Below are 26,079 nucleotides of genomic sequence, written 5' to 3'. Positions count from 1 at the left end.
GAATAATTCAATGTCCAGAACCGCTTGTTGCATCCCCCATTTGACGCATCTTGCACATTTAGATGATGCTACTGCCTTGTAAGCATTTCAATCTAATCAACAATTGCAGGGCTCCTTTCGGTGTCAAATCCTTTCGTCCACTCCTCTTAGACCTTGAGAAACTTCACACATCACACTTTTTCATTTCCTTCAAATGCCACATAAGCCACTGACCTAGAATGTGTCGCTGTTCTAGGAATAACAAATTTTACTCTTTGCCTGTTACACCGCTGGGTGTCAGACACAGTTTTAGATGAAATGAAGAACAACATCATCGACTTATCTGACATTTCCTAAAAGATAAAAACGTGCTATCCTCGTAGCATAGAAGTACTTCAGAAACTTTCTTTACACATCATATTGTGGTTGGGGAGGTACCTGTATCTTGATATCTTTCAACAGCTTACACATCAGACAGTGCTCACCCACAGGTATTCCGACCACACATGCAAATCCCACCGAGATAGCTGACCTATGAGAGTTCACTGTTATATAAGTTTTACCCTGTAAGCCAGTTTTGTTTAAAAAAGTCATAACCTGAGCAACAGGTTCTGATGCAGGTTGTGTATTCTGTACAAACCTAGATCATTTAGTGCATGACAGCCTGTACCTTTTTCGTGGCTCAGGGGCCCTAGGCTCCTTCACAAGCTTTTCAGCCTGTCCGAAGGTCTGTTGACATCCCAGCGTTCCCTGAAATCCTCCTTGCCACCAGGGTTGACAGATTTCCTTCTAACAGAGGACATTTTTCTCCTCAAAGTTTGCTCAGCATATGCAGTCTAAAAGGAAGAATTACTGAAACATGAATCAGCGGTTTCACCAGCCAACGCCTGCGCTTGTCAGCATTTTGTTGTACACATTTTTGATTGGGGTGCATTAGCCTGAATTACATAGTGTTGTGTGGGGCTTCTGCATTAGACAATTTGGAATTTATTTTGGCTGAAAAAAATGATATTTAAAATGTGTTTCTGAGCATTTGGTACAGATTGGAGTCAACTTCTAACCCCTTTCTCCATGCCCTTTCATGTCGAGGATTATTTCCTAATATCGAGGTTGCACTTGCCAAGCACATGCTTTGAGTTCAAATTATCCCTAGTTTTGGCCACACAGCTTATGAGTTCTAGGGCTGCAACTGGAGCCAGGTCATCTGACAGCTGGGGCTCTGCCTCCTGAAATCAATCCTTAGGGACATCCAGATGGGAGTCCGCGTAACGGGTGAAAGGATAAGGGTGCTGCTGTTTGGACCTTATGGACCTGGAAACTCCAACTCCTTACCTCCACTGCACCAGTTAAGCAACTATTCACTACTATTGGGGAATACAGGAGGAGATTAGCTCCACTTTGTACAGGCCGTCATAAATAACCACAGAGTGGATATTGCTAGTAGCGGGCTGTACGGGATTATCATCCCTGCGTACAGCCCATGCACTTGGCCTAAGGGGTTATCACTGAAGGCTACAGCCAACCTATTGAGCTCTGGGAGCCTATTACCCGGAGGACAGTCCACCAATTGAACAACTAGGTGAAGAGCTGCACCAAGTACAACTTGCCTACAATTCCACAAGGAGAAGACAGTCACCCGTAAAAAATGAACTCCTTATTCAGACACAAACTTCAGTATCAACCCACTCTACTTCTAAACATAAGATGGAGACAGTAGCTCTACACTTACTGACAATCTTGGATTTGCGAACATTTCACCACAGGGCAAATACAGACACACCACTGATGCTAGTGATGTTCCCACGATGATTGATGCTTATCTTATTTTTCACAGGTTATGCCCCCCCAGGGCTCCTGCTACTTATCCCATCCTGTCCACAGGCATTTCACCACCTCCAATTGCAGTGCTGTTTAAGTAGGGACTGCACTGCAGGTGGCAAATTGGCATTGGTAAAATAAATGTGGCACAAACTCTGCGTGCCTAATCTGTGCCCCCATAGGGAACTGTATACCTGTTCACTAGCTGAACTTGCATCTGTAAATGGACAGACATGTAATGAAAGAAAGGAACTATGGATCTTTGCTGGCATTTGAAGGACACATGTACAAGCTATTCCTGCCTGCTTAATTAACCACTCAATACTAAGGTCTTGATGGCAAAGACCATCGAGACCTGCCACACGTTGGTGGTCATTGCAGGACTCTATCATGGTCCACGCCGCAGGCCCCAAAAAGTCACATACCATGTGCAGCACCAATCTATTGTCACAAAATGATGTTCATAACACTGCGCCCTGCAAAATATCCATAATTGAAAACTGACAATGGCAATCATATAGGTGTGGTTTTGGCACCAACTGAGATGGTAGGACCGTGCTGAACTCTGGTGGTCCCGGTGAGCGTTTAATGGACTTGTGACCACTCCAGTGCTCGCCAAAGGGGGAGACAACAATGCGTCTCCTTTTCATGAAATGGTGAACCTTTCGTAACTCTGCTGCTCCTTGCTTTCTGCTAGCGGCCACCTCGGGGAATATTTCATCACCATGCAAGGTTGCACCCCCTATTTTGAAAGGTGGAGAGCATGTTCCTCACTTTAACAGTGCCTTAACGAATCACGCACTCATATATTTACAAGCTATTTCTCTTCAGAATACCTTGCTTCTTCTCTGATGGCATGTGTTTCTTCATGCAATTTGTATTTTTGCCTGAATTTAAAGGTGAGCGCGCTGCAGTTTTTCTTCATGCACCAAGAAGCCCTTTAACCTTAGAATTTCATCTTACTTTATGTGGCTGCTTTCTGGAGCACACAACTGAACTGACAATGCTCTTTGGCACTGCCAAATGCTCTCATATTATAGAACAGTGGTTCCCAACCTTTTGACTTCTGTGGACCTCCGCTTTATTATTACTGGAACTCGGCCACCCCCACTGAATCATTAGTGAAAGCTCGGGACCTAATCTGTTAATATTATTAAATTTTATATTAAGTTGCAGACCCCCTGAGGAGGTTCGTGGACCCCACAGGGGTCCCCGGACCACAAGTTGGGAACCACTGTTTTAGAATCTAAGATTATTCCAATGTACTTACCTAAGCTTATGCTTTATGATTCAGAGTCTACAGTTTACTACTTTCCCTCTCATGACTGAATTACCTTTTTTCTAAAGGGGCATAAGTGTGAATGACCTTTTTTCTAAAGGGGCATAAGTGTAGTTATTTATTTACTTCTCTGTTTTAATGTTCATACTTACGGTTGTTCACACACTACTAAAGCTTCTAGTGTGTTGTACATAATTTTTGGCCTCTTATGCTAATTGAGGACTTGTGATCTGCATTTCCCCCACCTTTTTTCAACCAATGGGGAAGATAAGAAATCTTAAACCCTCAGATACTTCCAACAACAATTTATTATCAGATTCAGACTCTAATTACAACGAGATGGATGACCCATCTTCCCACTGATCTGAATCTCATCCAAGTACCAATCCAAAATCATCATGGCAATGTAAAATGATTGTGGGGTCCAATAAAAGGCCTACAAAAGATCTCCCATTTCCAGGGAAATCCATACCAACTTCAAGGGATGTGATTCTTGAAGAAATACGCACATTAAAACCCTTCATGGAAGAAACTAACAAGACATTACAACATCTGTGTGACATATGGTCTTCTTTGGAACCACAAGTTCTAATAGGGGAACAAAAAACAGAATCTCTTGAGATTGCGAGATCAGGTATCTCTCATTTGGGGTCGGAAATGATCTTCTTAAAAACACACACTGAAGATCTTGAAAACTGAAATTGCAGGAATAAACACTGCCTATATGGACTTCCTGAAAACACTGAAGGCTCTAATCCGACTGTCAGCTTTCAGACTTTTCCATCAAAACGTCCAGCTATATCTAATATTGCTCCTATCAATATACAAAGGGCTCCCAGACTTGGTCCCAGAGTTTCAACAAAAGCACAAGGAGTCATTTTATTCCTCTTGCAATATACTGACCTGTTGCAAGTTATGTCAGCTGTCAAACCCAAAAAGCAACATTACTGGGTAAGGCATAGACTATTTGTCTCCTATGATGTAGCTAAAGCCACTGCATATCTTCAGAAACAATTTCTAGACATGTGTCTTCAGCTAAGAGCTATAAATGCTAGATTCAGTTTAAATCCATCCTTGTCTATACAAAGTGACATTCAAGGAAAAAACAACCACTTATGAGGAGCCGTTCTACACTCATGAAAGTTCTTCAGCAGTATGGAACAGAGGACATGGGCACTTCAAAGATTACTTGAATGTCACCTTGTATTCCTTGCTTGTTTTCTTTCTACTATTAAGTTATAGCTTCTCTCTTGTCCGTTGTTATGATTATTTTTCTCTTGCTTATTCATATTTGAATTCTGTATTTCCTTTTTCTTATGAAACAGGTATATGTCTTCCCTTCCCACATCTGTTTTTGATGTCTTCATTAATATCAAGGCTGCCCTGCCCTCCTGTGGCGTTTGAGTACTGTTGCCGTCATCTTATGCTATTGCCACCCCCTCTCATTTTTGTGTTGGTATGTGCTTCAGTCATCATGCATATGACGTGTACTGTTTTTTTACTTCTGTTTTAATAGTTCCTCGCTGATGCTCCTTCTTATGGCTCTATTTTATCTTTTCTTCTTTCCTATCTTACAATCTGTCATACTTTTTCCTTTCCTTTTCTTAGTAAGCAAAACTCTTATTCTTATTCCTTTCAATATTTGATTCATTTCATTCCCAATTTTGCTACTGTAGACATATTGATTGTTCATGTCACTGTTTTAGTATTGCAGTCCGGGTTACCACGTGGAATATTAAAGGATTAGGTAACCCCCTCAAAAGGCAAAGGGTGTTATCCCAGTTAGTTAAATTAAAAACAGATATTGTGTAGCTTCAGAAATCACATCTTTCTGAACTTGAGGCTGCCAAGTTAAAACGATGGTGGGTGGGTAATGTGTTTGCTTCTGCAGCCTTGTGGAAGAAAAACGGAGTACCTATTTTTTGCCATAACAAGTGGCATGCTCCAGTTGTTAACCAAGAGTCGGCTTCTGAAGGTCGATGGATCATTGTTAAACTCCTTGTTGATAAAAAACCTTTAACTGTTTTGAAATATGGTCCAGTCTCTGTTGACAATACTTTTCAAACTAAAATGTCAGATAAAATGCTTTTAAGTGATGATGAATGTATTATATTTGGTGGTGATTACAATCAAATTCATGATCTCTTACTGGATAGACATTCGACAGTCAAGTTTGTTCATCCTACAAGGTACTCATAATTCAAATCCACCATACAGCATAAATCATTAGTTGATATTTGGAGGTTATGTCACGTGGATCTCCGGGAATACACTTTTTACTCTGCTCCCCACCACTCATTATCCTGTATAGACTAACTTTTTCTTAGTAAATCTTTAGCACAACATGCCCTGCAGTCTGTAATCAGATCAATTTTGATATGGGACCATGCACTAGTATACACAGAACTTGACTTTATACCCATTTCACCACATGCAGGTAGCTGGTGCTTTAATAATTCTCTACTTTTGGATTCTAAATTCACAGCCCAATTTGAAGCCTTTGTTTCTGATTCTTCTTTTGCATTGATTTGGAATTCCTTTAAAGCAGATACAAGAGGTTTTATAATAAATTTTGTCTTGCAAAAGTGAAGCCCAATCTAACCAATTATTTCACACAAAAAAAAGAGCCTATACCTACTATCACTCTAAAAGGGTGAAGAATCTTATTGATGCCAAACTTACCTTTAACAGGCTAACCACAAATGCTATTTTTTCTTATCTATTGAAGAGCAAAGCTCGTTATTGGGGGGGGGTCAAACTAAAATGGAGAAAGTGGCGGCCAACTCTTTAAATATCTGAAGGGATAGAACCAAAATAGAATCCTTGCAAAGCAGTACAGGGACTACTCTCTTTAAGGACAAAAACATCCTAAATTAATTTGTTAACTTTTATACAAATTTATATTTTCCAAAAACGCAAGCACACCTTTCAGACCTGTTCAAATACTTTCAAACCATTGCTTCTCCTCCCTCACACCACACTGATTTTGATACATTAGGGATGAATATCTCACTTTCAGAAATTACTCATGAAGCTTCTGTGTTATGCAGAGGGAAAGCTCCTGGGCCTGATGGCTTTTCCACTGAATCTTATAGCCATTTTACGAAACGTCCTCTTCCCATCCTTTTACATGTGTTTAATTTATTTTTTGCTAAGGGTGCCTCTCAGTTCTCCTTCCAGGGTGCCATGATCTGCCTAATTCTAGAAGACAATAAACATCTTTCCTTGAGCAAGAATTATCACGCCATCTTTTTAGACACTACTGACTACAAAATATTTGCAAAACGTTTGGCACTACGCATTGATCCTATTCTACTTGATATCATAGGCACAGATGCAATCCGGCTTTGTTAAGGGTCGATTAGCCTCTGGCCATTCTTGACTACTTTTTAAGCAAGACCACCAGATTACAGCATTCTATTTCTGCTATTGCTTAGGACACAGAAAAGGCTTTTGATGGGATTGGCTGGGATTTCAAGAATTAGAATTTAATTGGCTTCCCGTACAAAATGATTGCTTTAATTTCTTTGTTATATACAGGCACTAAAGCTGCAATTTTTGTTAATGGTATGCTCTCAAACTATTTTCTTTTGTTGAGGTTGGTATGCCAAGATTTTCCTCTATCACCCCTTCTGTCTGTAATTTCACTTAAACCCTTTCCAATCAAAATCCGACAAGATGCTTGTATTTCAGGTCTGCAAATTGGATCTCATCAAGTTAAAATGTCAGTTTATGCTGATGACATTCTTATGTATTGCTCCAACCCTACAACTTCCCTTCCTCCTTTTCTTCGACAAGTTACCACATTTTCCCATTTATCAGGTTATTGGCTTAATACTGATAAATGTGAGGTATTACCCTTAAATGTTTTATGTAATAAGCAACTGTTTGAACACACAAGTTTCACATAGCACCCCTCCAAAATGAAGTACTTAGGATTATGGTTTTCGCAGACGACAAAAGAAACTTTAAAATTGAATTTTGAATACATTACCAAAACACTAAACAATAATTTTGCTAGCTGGTATCTACTCTTTCTCTCCTGGTGGGGCAGAGTTGATTCTATTAAATTGATGCTCATTCCCTTGATATTATATATTGTGGCCACGATTCCTGTTCACATCCCTGGGTACTATTTTAAGAAAATAGATTCTCTCTTACTTAAATTCCTTTGTAAAGGTAAATCTCCTCGTAGAGCTTCCCTTGCACCCTCCTTTATGGCTATAACTAGAGAAATTTCTTATTTCCCCTTTTAATTTTAAGGAAATTATTGATTTCGCAGAAAATATTGCTCAGACACGATCTCCATTTATTTCCCACTCCTGTAAACTCCTGACACTTCTTCTACTATCAATATATTCCTCAGTTTCTACCTATCAACAACAACCCATTTGGCATAATAAGTCACTACTAATCAAGAATAGTTTGATATATTGGAAGACTTGGCGAGCCAAAGGTGTGTGCTGGATATCACAATTTCTTGCTGATGGTCAACTGTTATCCTTTTCTGATCTCCAAACTAAATTCTCTCTGCCATCCACTTTTAGACACAAAATGAACTTGTATGCACCTCCCTCAAACAATATATTCTCACATTGCCAATTACCTCCTACCCACCTTCCATATCCACTACACTTTTTCTATTATTAGATAATCTACATCTGCTATTTACAAATCTTACAGTTTTCTTCGGATAGACCCAAATCAAAGACCGAGCTGGCTTGTGAAAAAGTGTCATGCTTGTACCTTTCCGTAGGAGTGAAATGGACACAGCGTAGTTCCCAATCTCCCTATAAATCAAACAGACTCCAAAAAAGCGATGTCAGGTGTCTTTTTTTTTTAGTTTTTCTGTAAACATAAGAACAACCTTTAGTACTCAGAATACTCAGTTTAACTTCTTTAACTTCGAGTACTGGTAGACACATAACAGTTCTCCCTAACACCAACCTAAGTGTATATGCTTTACAAATCTAGATAATCAAACATCAGTCTTTTTCAGTGAATACAAGCTCAATTAAGGTTGCCTAGGCCTAATTGGCCTTCATCTCCTGAAATCATGCAATACACAGCATGACATTACTCTAACTACAAGTCACTGTGCATTATGTAATGTCTTAGACTGGTACTAATAACAACCTTAACATGAGTCCTCGATAAAATGAAAACGCTGCTGAAAACATTAATAAATGTTTTTTCTTTCTTCTATCAGAAACAACAACATAAAATGATTGACTTCACCAGTTCTTCTCAACAGAATTCCATCAAATAAGTATTTCTTCTTGCTTTTTAGTACAAAGCGTAAATGTTACCAATATGTATAGGTTACTGCTTGAATAATGTCTTTTGATTGTCTTTTCAGGTTGCCAGTTGATATCGGGCACAGAAACAGGGAAACTGGCGACCTGACGGAGGAGAACCCCCCATACGAGGATGCCAAGCGCTCGGTTAGGACGTGACGAGAAGAGGACGGAGCCTCCACAGAGGTGAGTAGGGGGAAGGAAGCTGATGACGAGCAGTCATCATGGTGGAGCATGTAGCCTTAAAGGCTACGCGCTCCACCTTAAAGGGGCTGTCACATTATGTGTGCGGCACCAGACAAAAAGATTTAATGCAATGTTGGCCTATTACTTTGTGGGATAAGCTATGGATTAAGCTTCACAACACTACGCAAACTGCAAATACTACACAAACCCTCTACTTTGTCTACCATTGTCTGTTATTTACTCCTCTGACTCTAAAATCTTTTTATCAAAATACAACCTCTTCTTGTTGGTCCTGTACATGCTCAACTGATGATTTAAAGCACATGTTTTGTGACTGCCCTCCTATTCATCAATACAGTTACATAATGTTGTTTTTCTCCCTGCATCCCCACCCATCCATATTCCATATTTATTTATATAGTCTTTGTACAGCGTGGGATTTATCTCTCTCAATCTTATATTCACACTTTTGACAATTTTTGTTCCCCATGCATTGTATTTTACGCTTACTACTTTCATTTAGATATGTATTGTTAATATAACTTATATTAATTATTGTATTGTTGTTCTTGATAACGTCAAACAATGGCAATCATAAAAAAGAGAACAGTAATGTAATCTATCCAGGAAAGTCCCTGATTCCTACTCCCGCCTTCTCCAAACCTGTTACCTCTGCCATAGCTATAAGATCACAGAATGGACAAGGCCTGCTACAGTCAGCATAAGAAATTGTACTGAAAACATAAAGACAAATAGCCAACACAATAAGGGGACTGTATAGCTAATTAAACTCTCCTCTCTGTATATTTCTAAACCCTGCATGAAAAAAACTCCTTTTACTTAAAACTACTGTTGTCCTTCCTTTCTATTGAATAATTATCTCCTTATCTTACACCCGCTGCATGCCTCCTCTCTCTGAGCCTACTTTAAGTCTCATGACTGCCATATTCTCTACTAATGTATTTCTCTGCATTACACACCCCTCATTATATGGATCACAACTTTTCCTTTTTTGTAATCCATAACCCTGCAATTTAACAATACTTAGGCCCTCATTTCAACCTCACTGCAGAGGTTTCGCTGGGCCGAAGACTGCCAGTGTTGTCGGTCTTCCACCAACCATATTATGACTTCTGGCGACCCTCTACCCTTTTTCGGACGGAGAGCCACCAGCAGCCATACTGGTGGTCGGCGTGTAGTGGAGGCTGCTCCTCCGTCACCACCACGTCATCAGAACACCGCCCACCTTAATACGACTCAGTATTCGGCGTGGCGGTGTTCTGGTGACAAGGTGCTGGCGGCAGACCCGCCCCCATGGATCCCGTTCCCTCACGGAGGATCACCGGAACAGGTAAGGTGATCGTTCGTTAGGGGAGGGGTGTGGGGGGGCGTTGTGTGGTGTGTGCGTGCATGGGGGTGTGCATGTGAGTGTGCAGAGGGGTTGTGTGAGTGCATGTATGTATGCGGGGGTGTAATGTGTGTAAGGGAAATGTAACGTGTATGTATGTGTGCATGTATGTCCGTGAGTATGTGTGTGAGTGGTGTGAGCGTGCGTGTAGTGGGGTGTGGCGGGTATGTTTGGGGGGTTCATTGGGGGCGGGGTGGGGAGGGGGTCGTGGGTGTTGGGGATGGACTCAGGGGAGGGGGAGACCACAATCAGTGCCAGGGAACAAATTCCCTGCCCCTGATGGTGCATATCGCCATGGATTTCGTGGTGGTTGAAAACCCCACGAAATCCATGGCGGTATGCGGGGTCCTGATACCACCGGCGGACTAGTGACGGCTGCCGGGCTGGAGACCGTTGTCTCCAGCCTGGTGGTCGGTACCGCCGTGGCGGACGGTGCGGGACATTGGCGGTTTGGCATATGCCAAACCGCCAATGTCATAATGGGGCGGTAATGACTGAAAGCTGCCTGCCTATAAATCAGGTGGGCGGGCAAGAGTGTATTTCGTCGCACTTGTGACAGAGTACCCTCTCTGCCAAAACTCTAAATCAGGCCCATAATCAGTTTTAAAAAAAAGTTACTTTGGACCTTTGCTGTATTTTTAGGGTCACTTCTGAGACCATGTTTCATGGTTGCCTAGGCTTTGTTTAGGCACTGTGATGTTAAAGGAAATAATCTGTTATATCAAGTTATCTTATGTATGTGAGAGTACTGCAGTCTATCCAGCTCTCTCTTCTATTTGTATGCATTACTCAATCAATGGAGCCATAATTTGAACCGGAAACTAAAAGTACCAGGCAACAATACAAAAACATGACTCTGTGAACTACTCACAGCTCACAAGGAGCAATTGACAGCTCTTCAGAGCATTGCATAATCTGTGCAGAGGAGACAATGACCTTTCCATCACTGGCCTCTAATCTGGGACTAGGGACAGACTGACCTAGAAATACATATGGAGAGTTCCAGACAAGCCAGCGTGGGCTCTGAAAGACCACTAGTCTGGAGGCAAACAATGCCATGGGTCCCCTGATGTACAACTGACTCTGCCCCAGCTATTCTAGCCTTTCAAAGCGAGCTTCACAGGCCACAGGCTCTGTCTCAGCCTTGTCAGCTTTTTAGCCTTCCAAAGCTTCTCTGACATATGCCTGATTCACCCTCAGCCCTGTGACTAATTGTTGCCCAGCCATAAATCCTTTCAGAGGTGACGGACCTATGAGAGACTCAGTGACATCTCCGGTAGCCTTACAGAGTCCTTGCTGACAGAAGGAGTCTGCCCCAAATTATGCATCTGCCCTTCTCTGCTACAGCGTAGAACATGTCTACTTCGCAGAAAGTTTGTTGGCTTGGGAGTAGAAACCTGCCGTCAGGCTGTAATCACCAGCCTGAACCCGGAGAATACCACACTAGGGCCCATATTTATACTTTTTTAGCGCCACCTTTGCGTCGTTTTTGATGCAAAATCGGCGCAAACTTACAAAATACAATTCTTCCAGGTGGCTGCATCGAAACCGGGCTCTGCAAACACCATCCTTAGGGCAGAAGACTTCCCTTAAACTGTCTCATTTCACAGCTGCTACTGAGCACGTGAGGCATCCCGGGGATAATCCAATGTTCCAATGCACTTTGCACTTTCTATGTGCTCGTGCTCTCGAGAGGAATGAATGCTACACCTCGGGCCAATGTTGTGCTTCCTTCGCACCTGCACTTTCCATGTCTGCTTCGGTCTTCAAAATGAACGCTGTGAGGGATGATTAGGCCAATTATGGCAAATTTCTTTGCTGCACTTTGCACTTTTCCTTGCACTACTAGTCTCCGCCCCCGCTTTAGCATCCTTTCAGAAGTGAGATTCATATGCAACTGACCGAGTCCTAGCCCTACAGGCCATCCAATAGCAATGAGCTGTTGGGAATTCCCAGGACATCCATGTAGGTATTTTTCTCTCTGCAGGTGCCTGTGACCCCTTCAAGGCCCCTTCAAAGTTATCCAGCAAAATGAGACCCGATTGCTCTATGGGCCGAGTAATGTGCTGAGTGTATTTATGGGGACTTTAAGTGGGATGAAAAAAGTGTGGGGGGGGGGGGTCCTAAAAGGAGCATGGATTAACATGCATAGGTAGGAATATTTTGCAAGTCGTGGCTTAAAACACAGAAATGAAAATTATGTGCCTCTCATGACATATCACCCAACTAGTAGTTGGTGCCTGTCTGGGAGCTTTTTTTTTATTGCACCCAGCCACGTCACAGTAATGGAAATGCACCTAAAACAAACCAGACCTATTTGCTTTGCCAATGCATGATAGCAGTATCAGATAAATCATAAATATAATGATTTTGTTGTGAATAATTATAATTGGAAATGTTCAGTTCTGACAATATGAGACTGTGAATTAAACATGATAAGGTTTATGGAGGGTTTAGGGGTCTCAGAGTGCCTGAGACACCCCCACCCCTCCCTTTATTCCACTCTCCTACGCAGTCTTTCTGTGAGACAGCCACAGCTCTGTTTCTCCCCACATCGTTCTGAACCCTTCCAACTGCATCCCTCACCCCTCATCTCTTTCCTCTTCACCACCCACTTATGACTCCCTGCGGAATGCACTTCCCTCCATCCACTTCACTTCACCACCCCAGACACACAATAAACCCACTCACTACTAAGCACTGCATTTTCTTTTAGTTTCACTCTGTCAACAGCTGTGTACCTCCATCGCACACTTTTGCACACAGTCATAACTGGCACATCTGACCATTGCGCCGCGCGCTCTACACAGAGGCCAAGGACTGGATGGGCATGTATTCTGAACCCCTTTATAACCGCCTAAAAGGCCGTCTGAGCAACTCCAACTGCCTTCTGCCTGAACTCCAGACTTCCCCATCAGTGGCTTGTTAGAACCACCCACCCACCCACAACCTGAACTCCCACTTAAAGCTGACTCTGTACAGAGTACGTACTAAAAAACAGAGTAATGTACTGCAGGAAAAAAGACTGCAGCACAGCAACCTGCTGGAAAAAGGAGACAGATTGAAGATTAAATAAACGCAAATATAAACAAGAACTACATTGTTGACTTGGATTAACTTAATGTTTATACAGTAATTGTTCAGAAATCGATGACTGTTTATGCCTGGATAGTTAGGGGCATAAATATAGAACCCAATAGGGATCCGCTTCTATGTCAGTTTTTAATTACCGACTGGGAGGAACCAAGCCCACTTAAAGCTCTGTGTGTCAGTGCATAGTGTGCAGGGGCGGCTCCTGTAAGGGGGGGGGCACAACAACATAAAGAAATTTAAAAAACAAGAAATTTACCTCTGCCGCTGCCTGCCGCTCTTCTGGCTCCTGCTCCGCTCGGTGCAGACCCAGGCTCCCAGCCTGTATACAAAAAACTTGCTGTGGATCACTCAGAAACAACAGTAATTTAGAAAATGTTAAGTGTTTCGATACAATGGATTCATATAAGTTCTAGGATAGTTTGAAACATCATGGAGTCAAAGTAATATAAATTCAATGAATTGGATGTGGCAAGGACATATATCAAATATTTAATATATACTAAATGAAACATACAAGAAAAGCTTCTGTTGCCATTATATAGTATACCAGGCTCCCAGCCTGCCCTGCGACCAATCCTAACCATGAGAGCAGCGTTGGGATTGGCCAGAGCGCCCTGGCTTGGCACTCTGAGGCAGAGTGGGAGCCTCTGCCTCCTCCCAACACAGTGGGACAGATCCCAGTGCGCATGTGTGTTTGGCCGGCCCGAGACAGGATTACTGTGCACTCCCCCTCCGTCCCTATCATCGCCCGCCCCCTTGAAAAATAAAAACGATAATAAACGCTGTTTATTATTGGTTTTAGTGTTTATTTTGCAGCTCCTGCTGCTGGTGGGGGGGGGGGCGGTTGAAGCTCCTCCACCATAGTGGCGGAGCCGCGACTGATTGTGTGTGTGCGACAGAAAGAGAGAGAGGGACTTGGTGTGTTTGTGTGTTGCTTTGTAGATGCACTTTGTGTGTTCCTGCCCTTTTTGTGTGATGTGAGTCACACCACTGTGCACATCTCTCTCTGTCACTCCTCGTTCTCTCTGGCTCTGCCACCAGCAGCTGTGGCTCTCGTTCCCACGCATCTCTCTTTCCTATCACACTGCCACCCCCCCTCAACAGCTCCCTGTCAAATTAAAGTAAACTTTTTTTGGCATGACAAGTGGCACAAACAGTCTCCTCCTGCCAGCATTGTTAGTAAGTGTGTTTGTGATCGGTACTCCTTCCACTGCTCTGCCCTCTGTATCTCCCCTCTCTGTCTCTCTCTCTGTACTCTCCTGTTCTTTCTCTCTCGCATACCCCCCTCGTCTTGCACGGTCTCTCCCCAATCCGTTCTCTTTTCTCCAGACAGTATTTTGTGTATAGTCTCAGTAACTTTTCTTACCTTTCCCTCTCCCCCTCTCTCTCTTCTACTACTTCACTCAGTGTGCAACCATCTAGGTCTCTTTTACTCTGGCAGTCTCTGTTTCTTCCCCGGCATCTCTTTCACTCTTCCACTCCCTCGCGCTCTCGTCTCTCTCCTCTTTCCTCTGCTTAACCTGTCTGTCTCCCTCTCTTCCACTCATTCCCTCTCTTTTAGCATAGGGCGGACCACTGGAACTATAGAATTATGCAGCTGTGGTGAATTTTGCATAGCTAGAGATTTGCCACATAATCCACCATCTGCTGCATAATCTGCAGATTGTAACAAAAAAAGTTGTTTTTATCTCAGACGGTTCAAAAGTTACTAAATATGCAGTGACATGTGTTGTCACGTCGTGGAGGGCCCTTTGCAAAGCCGGACTGGTCACTTATCTGCTCTTTATTGTTATATTTGGCTGTTAAGGTGGTACTAATGAGGTCCAACCAATGCCCAGACATTGTTACCATGTTTAAAAATGACAAAATAATGAAGTAATACTATTACAAACTGTGCTGCATTGTGCTAAGTAATTTGCCTTTTTTGCCGTATAATTTGCTCAACCCAGCAACATAATTTGGCCCTCTTCTGCTGCATAATACCAGTGGCCCTGGGTATAGGCCACTAACTCCTGTACCCCGTCTCTCCCTTTCCATATCTCTCTCTCCCCATTCTGGTTTGTTCATATCACCCCCCCCCCCCATTTTCTCTCTTGTTCTCTGTCTCTCTCCCTCTCCGGAACACCCTGTGCGTCCACACATCTCTTCTCTCTGGCCTCCCTTTCATAGTCTCTCACGGTCTCCTTTCCCTGCACCTCTTATTTATTTCTCCTCTCCTCCTTTCTCCTGCCCCTCCTGCAGTCTCCTTTCATCTTTCCGCACTCTCTCGCATTCATCTTTCTATCCCTCGTTGCCTCACGCCATCCCTCCGTCTACCGTCTCACTGTACACCTTTCTTGCTTTCCCTGCCTCTTTCTGTCCCAGTGTCTTACTTTCTCTCTCTCGCCTTCCCTCCCTCTATCTCTCCACTGTCCCTTCCACCTCTTCTGTTGCTCTCCTTTACTCCTTCCTGTTCTCTCCCACTCATCTTTTCTCCATTCCTCTTTTCTACCCTCTCACTGTCTGACTCACTCCCACTCCTTCCCCTGCCTCCTCTCTCCTTCCTTCTATGTCTCTCTGACCAGGTCTCCCTCCCTCTTTCATCTCATCTGCCAGTCTTGAAAAACGTTTTACATCCATTGGAATGGTCATTACATAAGAAATAAACTAAGAAGTTGTTAATTGCTACATTTTTGCGTTTGTGTTTATTTTCATTATGTGTGTTATTTAGGTATTTATTTTGGGCCGGCTCATGGGTGGGCGCGGACCCATTTGGCTGTATATAAGGTTTTAGTTTACGTGTTTTAAGCCACACCTCTTCGGAAGGATTCCTAGTTATGCTTCTTAAGCCATGGCCCTTTTAGAGACCCCACACTTTTTCATCCCACTTAAAGCCCTGACAAAGGCTTTCTTCAAGCCGAAACATATCACCATGCACCTAAATAAACCGGTGTCTTGTGCAAAGTGCAACTATTTCTTCTTGAACATTTATAACAGGGAGAACACCCACCACTGGCACTGGTGCAAAAAAGGTGGATGGAATGGTGATTGTGCTGGTGCTTATATATATATATATATATATATATATATATATATATAAGCACAAATAATTACACAGCATCCGAGAGGCAATATTTACCAACTTCTCAAAGCAGGAATGATCTAGGCACCATCCATCAACCCGAAAGGTAATTTATTTTCTCATTTCATGTGAAGTACAAAGTGCAAAGTGCTATCCAGACAAATATGGCAACATGCTTCGGCCTGAGCCATCGACTGGCCATAGAGTAGGTTGTGAAGTCAGTGTATTAAAGTCATGTGATCACCCAATATTCACCAATAAAAATCCATGATCATTTTATATCACTTAAATGGCATTTATAATCTATTTTTTGACAAAAATTGAGTTCATTTGTCTCAAATGGAGGTCAAATTTATCCTAAACATATATATATATATATATATATATATATATATATATATATATATATATATATATAAAGTGAGATTCCTCACTGCACCTTAGCACCTGTGCAGAAATCTGCCAATGTAAACTAATCACAGATATTTAATCTTGCCAGACCTGCAATATCTGACTGGGAGAGAAAATAGGTGCCGGCACCCAAGTGGCCCGACTAGCTAAGTCTGGGAGACAGGATGCATTTGTGGTAGCTTCAGACAATATTTGTGGTAGGAATATCAGGTGTAAAACCCACCACACCATAAAACAGATCCACAGACAGTCAAAAATGAGCCCAGCTTATGGCACCACCAGATTGCCTATAGGACAGTCCGACCCAGCAGAACTGATGTAGCCTTTCATCATTTCAAGGTCATTAACATGGGTTTTCTTAACATCTAGGGCTTTAAGTGGGTCAGGTCATTCCTGGTGTCAGACTCAGAAGTAATTAAAAATTGACAGTGAAACATATCCCTGGGCCCTATATTAATTTCTTTAGCTTTACTGATCAATTTCAGAAAAATGAATGTAAAAAAGATTACGGTGATCCATGGGTGATTCAGGTCCTCTTAACAATTCACATGTTTTACATTCTTAGGGAATGAAAGATTAAGACACCCAGGGTTAATAATGTGGCAGTACTACTTCCACATTATGAGATTGGCGGGTTGGCTGCAGCCAACCCGCCAATTTACCATTTATACCGCCATGGTGGTATGAGCTGCCAGGCCGGGGATGTGAATCTCCAGCCCGCTGGCCGGCAAAGTACTGCTGGCCACATTATGAACTTGCCTACCACCATAGATAACAATGCCACGAAAACCATGGCGGTAGGCCCTACTGGTGACAGGGATTCCTTCCCTGTCACCAGGAGGTGGCTCCCCCACCCCCAACACTCACCTGACACCCCCACCCCTCCTCCATCCAAACTCAGCCCCCCACCCGCCCCCATACACACACTAACCACCATCCCCTGACATTCAGATACACTGCCCCAACCCTTACACACACTACGCCCCCACCCCCTCTGACTCATCCACACAGCCCCCACCCCCATACACTCACACAGACACCCACATGCACCACGCATACACCCATTCACTTACACTCTTCCATACACGCATTCATACACACACTGGCATACACTCAGTCATACACTCATTCTTCCAGACACGCACACACACGCACAAAACGCCCCCCACTCTCCCACCCCCCCTTCCCTGTCTGACTATCACCTTACCTGCCCTGGGTAGGTTGTCCGTCAGGGAACGGGAAGGGGCTCTTTTACCGCCAGCAACCCCCACCAGCCGAACACCGCCAGGCCGTATCACAGGTTATGATACGGATGGCAGCGTTCTACTGGCGTGGCGGTGCTGGTGGTAGCAGCGCCAGCTTACCACCGTCAGCCAGTCTGATCACTGCCAGATTTCTGCCCTTATTGTGGCGGAAGTTTGGCAGTGCTCATAATCTGGCAGACGGATGGTAGCTGCAGTGGCGGTATTTTGGTGGCCGCCACCGCGGTGGTAGGCGGCTTTTACTACCAATGTTTAAATGAGGGCCTAAGTCACCTTTTTCAAGGACGAGGTGTTTCTGTTTTTTTTCGTGTAGCGTATTGCTCTTGTCGAGTACATACTATGAAACGAGTCGCCTCCGTGTGCATTGAACGGCCACGTCTGGGAGCGCGGGAGTTGAGCTGAAGGCAGTGCGAGTTTCTCACTGTGCCTGTCAGTGGGCCAAAAAGGTGTTCAGAATACATGGCCATCCAATCCTTGGCCTCTCTGCAGAGCGCACAGAACAGTTGTCAGGTATGCCAGTTTCAATTGTGATTCTGTAAAAATGTGTGTGAAGGACGTGTATACATTTCAAATTACTGACAAGGCAAAAGAATAAGAAAATGCAGTGTTTACATGTGAGTGGGTGCGTTGGGTGTTTGGGGGTGGTAAAGTAAAGGAGATGCGAGGAAGTGCATTCAGGAGAGAGTGAAAAGATGGTGCTGAAGAGGAACGAGATGGGGGTGTAAGAGATGAAAAGAGAAAAAGGGCGTACATGTCTAACTGAGTGAACATAAGGGGACTGATTACGACACTCTGAAGACCACCACCCCTTCCACAGACCTCAGTAATTAATGATAAACAGTCTCACTTTCAGAGTTTAACCATTTTCATTAGTTATAACAAAATCATTGTTGCTAGCCTTTTATCTTGCAAACAACCATTGACAAAGCCAATACTCCTGGATGTTTTTAGCTGCCTGTCAGGTGTATTATGTATCTGAATAGAATAAAAGAAACTTCAGAGAAGAACCAACATACAGGTAGGGTGACACGGAATGGAAAAGACAGAAAGTGTTCTGTTTAAGCCACGCCCCGAAATACACAGACCACGCCCCCTCAAAAGACCTTCTTTTTTCATGTCACTCAAAGCCCCGTTGACATCTCTATCGTTTCTGATCTATACGGGGTGTATTAAGGAACACTTTAGTATGGCTTGTGTCGGTCTCCATGTTTGCCTTGGCCTCACCCTCCTTTCCTCGCCCCACCTCTCCACCCTCTGCTGATGGACTCTCCCGCCCCAGCTCTCTGAATTTCTGATCCTCTGCCGCCCCCTGGCGGCCGGTCCTGTTGTCAGGTTCTCTGTGTTTGAGGGGCCTCCTCCCTCCTTGAGGCAGCCCCTCGCCCCATCCCCGGTCTTCCCTCCTCTCTGACAGCTGCTCCTGGTTTCTTTTTCATGTCCTGACCAGCTGGCGGAGGCTCCAAGGCTCCCTGTCCTTGGGGCTTCCTGCTCTGAAACAGATGGCGAGGATTGTTAATAAACCTCCCTTTGAAGAATTACATCATAAGCGTACCCTCCTGCATGGGCTCCTCAAGGACTGAGACCTCGGGAGGCAGCGGACCCGAGCCCGTCCGCCTCCAGCGACCTCCGAGTATTAATAGTAACACTTTATGAAGTTCCAACTCAATACTGTTCTAAGGGCCACTCAAGCCATTCCCAACTATGAAGGTATTTTCTCTCTCTCTCTCTCTCTCTCTCTCTCTCTCTCTCTCATAGCCTCTCTCTCTCTCTCTCATAGCCCCCCCCCTCTCTCTCTCATAGCCTCTCTCTCTCTCTCTCTCTCTCTCTCTCATAGCCTCTCTCTCTCTCTCTCATAGCCCCCCCCCCTCTCTCTCTCATAGCCTCTCTCTCTCTCTCTCTCTCTCTCATAGCCCCCCCCTCTCTCTCTCATAGCCTCTCTCTCTCATAGCCTCTTTCTCTCTCTCTCTCCCTCTCTCTCTCATGGCCTCTCTCTCATATCCTGTCTCTTTCCTCTCATAGCTTCTTTCTCTCATTCTCTATCTCATAGCCTCTCTCTCTCTCTCTCTCTCTCTCATAGCCCCCCCCCCTCTCTCTCTCATAGCCTCTCTCTCTCTCTCTCTCTCTCTCTCTCTCTCTCTCTCTCTCATAGCCTCTCTCTCTCTCTCTCATAGCCCCCCCCCCTCTCTCTCTCATAGCCTCTCTCTCTCTCTCTCTCTCTCTCTCTCTCTCTCTCTCTCATAGCCCCCCCCTCTCTCTCTCATAGCCTCTCTCTCTCTCTCTCTCTCTCTCATAGCCCCCCCTCTCTCTCTCATAGCCTCTCTCTCTCATAGCCTCTTTCTCTCTCTCTCTCCCTCTCTCTCTCATGCCTCTCTCTCATATCCTGTCTCTTTCCTCTCATAGCTTCTTTCTCTCATTCTCTATCTCATAGCCTCTCTCTCTCTCTCTCTCGCTCTCATAGCCTCTCTCTCTCTCATAGCCTCTCTCTCTCACATAGCCTCTCTCTCTCTCTTTCTCTCTCCCCTCTGTCTCTCTCATAGCCTCTCTCTCTCTTTGTCTCTATCTCTCTCACAGCTTCTCCCTCCTCTCTCTCTCACCTCTCTGCTTCTCTTTCTCTCATAGCCTCTTTCTCTCTCCCTCATAGCCTCTCTCTGTCCCTCGTAGCATCTCTCTCTCTCTCATAGCCCCTCTCTCTCTCATAACCTCTCTCTCTCCCTCATAGTCTCTCTCTGTCCCTCGTAGCATCTCTCTCTCTCTCATAGACCCTCTCTCTCTCATAGCCTCTCTCTCTCTCCCTCATAGTCTCTCTCTGTCCCTCGTAGCATCTCTCTCTCTCTCATAGCCCCTCTCTTCTCTCATAGCCCCCTCTCTCTCTCTCATAGCCTCTCTCTCCCTCATAGCCTTTCTCTGTCCCTCGTAGCATCTCTCTCTCTCATAGACCCTCTCTCTCTCATAGCCCCTCTCTCTCTCTCTCTCTCTCTCTCTCTCTCTCTCTCTCTCTCTCTCTCTCTCTCTCTCTCTCTCTCTCTCTCTCACATAGCCTCATCTCTCTCTCTTTCTCTCTCCCCCTCTGTCTCTCTCATAGCCTCTCTCTCTCTTTGTCTCTATCTCTCTCATAGCTTCTCCCTCCTCTCTCTCTCACCTCGCTGCTTCTCTTTCTCTCATAGCCCTCTTTCTCTCTCCCTCATAGCCTCTCTCTGTCCCTCGTAGCATCTCTCTCTCTCTCTCATAGCCCCTCTCTCTCTCATAGCCTCTCTCTCTCTCTCTCTCTCTCTCACACATAGCCTCTCTCTCTCTTTCTCTCTCCCCTCTGTCTCTCTCATAGCCTCTCTCTCTCTTTGTCTCTATCTCTCTCACAGCTTCTCCCTCCTCTGTCTCTCTCTCACCTCTCTGCTTCTCTTTCTCTCATAGCCCTCTTTCTCTGTCCCTCATAGCCTCTCTCTGTCCCTCGTAGCATCTCTCTGTCCCTCGTAGCATCTCTCTCTCTCTCATAGCCCTCTTTCTCTCTCCCTCATAGCCTCTCTCTGTCCCTCGTAGCATCTCTCTCTCTCATAGCCCTCTCTCCCTCATAGCCTCTCTCTCTCTCTCACATAGCCTTTCTCTCTCTCTCTTCTCCTCTCTCCCTCTGTCTCTCTCATAGCCTCTCTCTCTCTCTTTGTCTCTATCTCTCTCATAGCTTCTCCCTCTCTCTCTCTCACCTCGCTGCTTCTCTTTCTCTCATAGCCCTCTTTCTCTCTCCCTCATAGCCTCTCTCTGTCCCTCGTAGCATCTCTCTCTCTCTCATAGCCCCTCTCTCTCTCTCTCTCTCTCTCTCTCTCTCTCTCTCTCTCTCTCTCTCTCTCTCTCTCTCTCTCTCTCTCTCTCTCTCTCTCTCTCTCTCTCTCTCTCTCTCTCTCTGTCTCTCTCTCATAGCCTCTCTCTCTCTCTCCCTCTCTCTCTCATGGCCTCTCTCTCATATCCTGTCTCTTTCCTCTCATAGCCTCTCTCTCTCATGGCCTCTCTCTCATATCCTGTCTCTTTCCCGCTCTCTCTCTCTCTCACTCATAGCCTCTCTCCCTCTCACAGCTTCTCTCTCATAGCCTCTCTCTCTCTCTCTCCCTCTCATAGCCTCACCCCCTCTCTCTCTCATAGCCCTCTTTCCTCTCCCTCTCTCTCTCCCATGGCCTCTCTCTCATATCCTGCCTCTTTCCTCTCATAGCCTCTCTCTCTCTTTGTCTCTATCTCTCTCATAGCTTCTCCCCTCTCTCTCTCTCTCACCTCTCTGCCTTCTCTTTCTCTCATAGCCCTCTTTCTCTCTCCCTCATAGCCTCTCTCTGTCCTCGTAGCATCTCTGTCTCTCTCATAGCCCCTCTCTCTCTCCTAGCCTCTCTCTCCCACATAGCCTTTCTCTGTCCCTCGTAGCATCTCTCTCTCTCTCTCATAGCCTCTCTCTCTCTCTCTCTCTCTCACATAGCCTCTCTCTCTCTTTCTCTCTCCCGTCTGTCTCTCTCATAGCCTCTCTCTCTCTTTGTCTCTATCTCTCTCACAGCTTCTCCCTCCTCTGTCTCTCTCTCACCTCTCTGCTTCTCTTTCTCTCATAGCCCTCTTTCTCTGTCCCTCATAGCCTCTCTCTGTCCCTCGTAGCATCTCTCTGTCCCTCGTAGCATCTCTCTCTCTCTCATAGCCCCTCTCTCTCTCATAGCCTCTCTCTCTCTCTCTCTCATAGCCTCTCTCTCTCTCTCTCTCATAGCCTCTCTCTGTCCCTCGTAGCATCTCTCTCTCTCTCATAGACCCTCTCTCTCTCATAGCCTCTCTCTCTCTCCCTCATAGCCTCTCTCTGTCCCTCGTAGCATCTCTCTGTCCCTCGTAGCATCTCTCTCTCTCTCATAGCCCCTCTCTCTCTCATAGCCTCTCTCATTCTCTCACATAGCCTTTCTCTCTCTCTTTCTCTCTCCCCTCTGTCTCTCTTATAGCCTCTCTCTCTATTTGTCTCTATCTCTCTCATAGTTTCTCTCACCTCTCTGCTTCTCCTTCTCTCATAGCCCTCTTTCTCTCTCCCTCATAGCCTCTCTCTGTCCCTCGTAGCATCTCTCTCTCTCTCAGAGCCCCTCTCTCTCTCATAACCTCTCTCTCTCCCTCATAGTCTCTCTCTGTCCCTCGTAGCATCTCTCTATCTCTCATAGCCCCTCTCTCTCTCTCATAGCCTCTCTCTCTCTCCCTCATAGCCTCTCTCTGTCCCTCGTAGCATCTCTCTGTCCCTCGTAGCATCTCTCTCTCTCTCATAGCCCCTCTCTCTCTCATAGCCTCTCTCATTCTCTCACATAGCCTTTCTCTCTCTCTTTCTCTCTCCCCTCTGTCTCTCTTATAGCCTCTCTCTCTATTTGTCTCTATCTCTCTCATAGTTTCTCTCACCTCTCTGCTTCTCCTTCTCTCATAGCCCTCTTTCTCTCTCCCTCATAGCCTCTCTCTGTCCCTCGTAGCATCTCTCTCTCTCTCAGAGCCCCTCTCTCTCTCTCATAACCTCTCTCTCTCCCTCATAGTCTCTCTCTGTCCCTCGTAGCATCTCTCTATCTCTCATAGCCTCTCTCTCTCTCATAGCCTCTCTCATTCTCTCACATAGCCTTTCTCTCTCTCTTTCTCTCTCCCCTCTGTCTCTCTTATAGCCTCTCTCTCTATTTGTCTCTATCTCTCTCATAGTTTCTCCCTCCTCTCTCTCTCTCTCACCTCTCTGCTTCTCTTTCTCTCATAGCCCTCTTTCTCTCTCCCTCATAGCCTCTCTCTGTCCCTCGTAGCATCTCTCTCTCTCTCAGAGCCCCTCTCTCTCTCTCTCTCATAGCCTCTCTCTCTCTCTCTCCCTCTCTCTCATTGCCTCTCTCTCATATCCTGTCTCTTTCCTCTCATAGCCTCTCTCTCTCCCTCTCTCTCTCATGGCCTCTCTCTCATATCCTGTCTCTTTCCCGCTCTCTCTCTCTCACTCATAGCCTCTCTCTCTCATAGCTTCTCTCTCATAGCCTCTCTCTCTCTCTCTCTCTCTCTCTCTCTCTCTCTCTCTCTCTCTCTCTATCTCTCTCTCTCTCGCTCCCTCTCATAGCCTCACCCCCTCTCTCTCTCATAGCCCTCTTTCTCTCCCTCTCTCTCTCTCTCTCTCTCTCTCTCTCTCATGGCCTCTCTCTCATAGCCTGTCTCTTTCCTCTCATAGCCTCTCTCTTTCCCCCTCTCTCTCATGGCCTCTCTCTCATATCCTGTCTCTTTCCCGCTCTCTCTCTCTCACTCATAGCCTCTCTATCTCATAGCTTCTCTCTCATAGCCCCCCTCTCTCTCTCTCTCTCTCTCTCTCTCATAGCCTCACCCCCCCTCTCTCTCATAGCCCTCTTTCTCTCCCTCTCTCATGGGCTCTCTCTCATATCCTGTCTCTGTCCTCTCAAAGCCTCTCTGTCTCATGGCCTCTCTCTCATATCCTGTCTCTTTCCCGCTCTCTCTCTCTCTCTCATAGCCTCTCTCGCTCTCACATAGCCCTCTTTCTCTCTCTCTCTCTCTCTCTCTCTCTCTCTCTCTCTCTCATAGCCTCTCCATCTCTTTCATAGCCTGTCGCTCTCCCTCTCTCTCTCTCATGGCGTCTCTCTCATATCCTGTCTCTTTCCCACTCTCTCTCTCTCATAGCCTCTCTCACTCTCTCATATCCCTCTTCTCTCTCTCTCTCTCTCTCTCTCTCTCTCTCTCTCTCTCTCTCTCTCTCTCTCTCTCTCATAGCCTCTCTCTCTCATAACCTCTCTCTCATAGTCTCTCTCTCTCTCATAGCCTCTCTCTCTCTCTCATAGCCTTTCTCTCTCTCTCTCATAGCCTCTCGCTCTCTCATAGCCTCTCTCACTCATAGCCTCTCTCTCTCTCATAGCCTCTCTCTCCCTCTCTCTCATAGCCTCTCCCTCCCCTCTCTCTCTCTCTCTCTCTCTCGCTCTCATAGCCTCTCTTTCTAATAGCCTCTCTCTCTCATAGCTTCTCTCTCATAGCCTGTCTCTTTCCTCTCATAGCCTCTCTCTCTCCCTCTCTATCTCATGGACTCTCTCTCATATCCTGTCTCTTTCCCGCTCTCTCTCTCTCTCTCTCTCTCATAGTCTCTCTCTCTCTCATAGCCTCTCTCTCTCATAACCTCTCTCTCTCTCATAGTCTCTCTCTCTCATAACCTCTCTCTCTCTCATAGTCTCTCTCTCTCTCATAGTCTCTCTCTCTCATAGCCTTTCTCTCTCTCTCATAGCCTCTCTCTCTCTCTCTCTCATAGCCTGTCTCTCTCTCTCTCTCTCATAGCCTTTCTCTCTCTCTCATAGCCTCTCTCTCTCTCTTTTAGCCTCTCTCTCTCTCATGGCCTCTTTCTTCCCCCTCTCTCTCTCACTTATAGCCTCTCTCTCTCTATCTAATAGCCTCTCTCTCTCATAGCTTCTCTCTCATAGCCTCTCTCTCTCTCTCTCTCATAGCCTCTACCCTCCTCTCTCTCTCTCATAGCCTCACCCCCCTCTCTCATAGCCTCACCCCCTCCCTCATAGCCTCTCTCTCTCTACTATTCAAAATGTTTCAATTTTGAAATTGTGAACCTGTGAATTAAACATTTCTTAGGCCTGTGGAAGTAGTGGTTGTCTTCAGAGGGTCTCTATTGCCCAAGTTATGTTCACTCATGTGTTAGACATATATGCCCTTTTTCTCTCCCTACTTCTCGTTGTGTCTTTTCTCTCGTTTTATCTCATCCAGCTGCATATCATACACTTCATCCTGTTCCTTCTCAGCTCCCACTTTTCATGCTCCTAAATACACTTCCAATCATCTCCTGCACTTCAAACACACCAAATGCACATTAACCTGTAAGCACTGTATTTTCGTTTATTTTTGTCTTGCCAATACTTTGACAACTCTGTACCTCCTTCGCACATATTTGCACTGAATCACAACTGCAAATGCAGTATGAGACTATTGCTGTTTTCCCTCTGCAGAGAGGCCAAGGTTTGTATGGGCGTGTATTCTGAAAACCTTTCTGACCCACTGGCAGGCACTTTGAGAAACTCTCACTGCCTTCAGGCCCTAATCCAGAGCTCTCAGTCATGGCCTGTTATAAGGACCTGGTGGTGATTCAGTTCAAAGTATGCACCATCCAAGAGTAATACCTACATGAAAAAATACAGACCAACACAACATCATGAACACAGTTAACACTCTTATGGAAGGCAGGAATAACTAAGATATATGAAATATAAACAAGAACTAAAACGCTGACATGGATTACTTTAACATTTTTTTACATTCATTCTTCAGAAATCAGTTAGTGT

General features: G+C 45.0%; 1 long non-coding RNA gene across 1 annotated transcript in view; it reads right to left on the bottom strand.

Moving 5' to 3' along the window:
• LOC138265266 (uncharacterized) overlaps positions 1-26,079 on the bottom strand; it is a 228,442-nt gene that overhangs the window by 6,409 nt on the left and 195,954 nt on the right. The window contains exon 2 of the long non-coding RNA XR_011199328.1: positions 13,317-13,379. This is a non-coding gene — a long non-coding RNA (uncharacterized lncRNA). The remainder of the gene's footprint in view (positions 1-13,316; positions 13,380-26,079) is intronic.

The sequence above is a fragment of the Pleurodeles waltl genome, chromosome 11 (genome assembly GCF_031143425.1).
Source record: "Pleurodeles waltl isolate 20211129_DDA chromosome 11, aPleWal1.hap1.20221129, whole genome shotgun sequence".
Taxonomy (NCBI): domain Eukaryota; kingdom Metazoa; phylum Chordata; class Amphibia; order Caudata; family Salamandridae; genus Pleurodeles; species Pleurodeles waltl.
The sequence above is the reverse complement of the archived record's forward strand: the minus strand, read 5'-3'. Positions and strand labels throughout refer to the sequence as shown.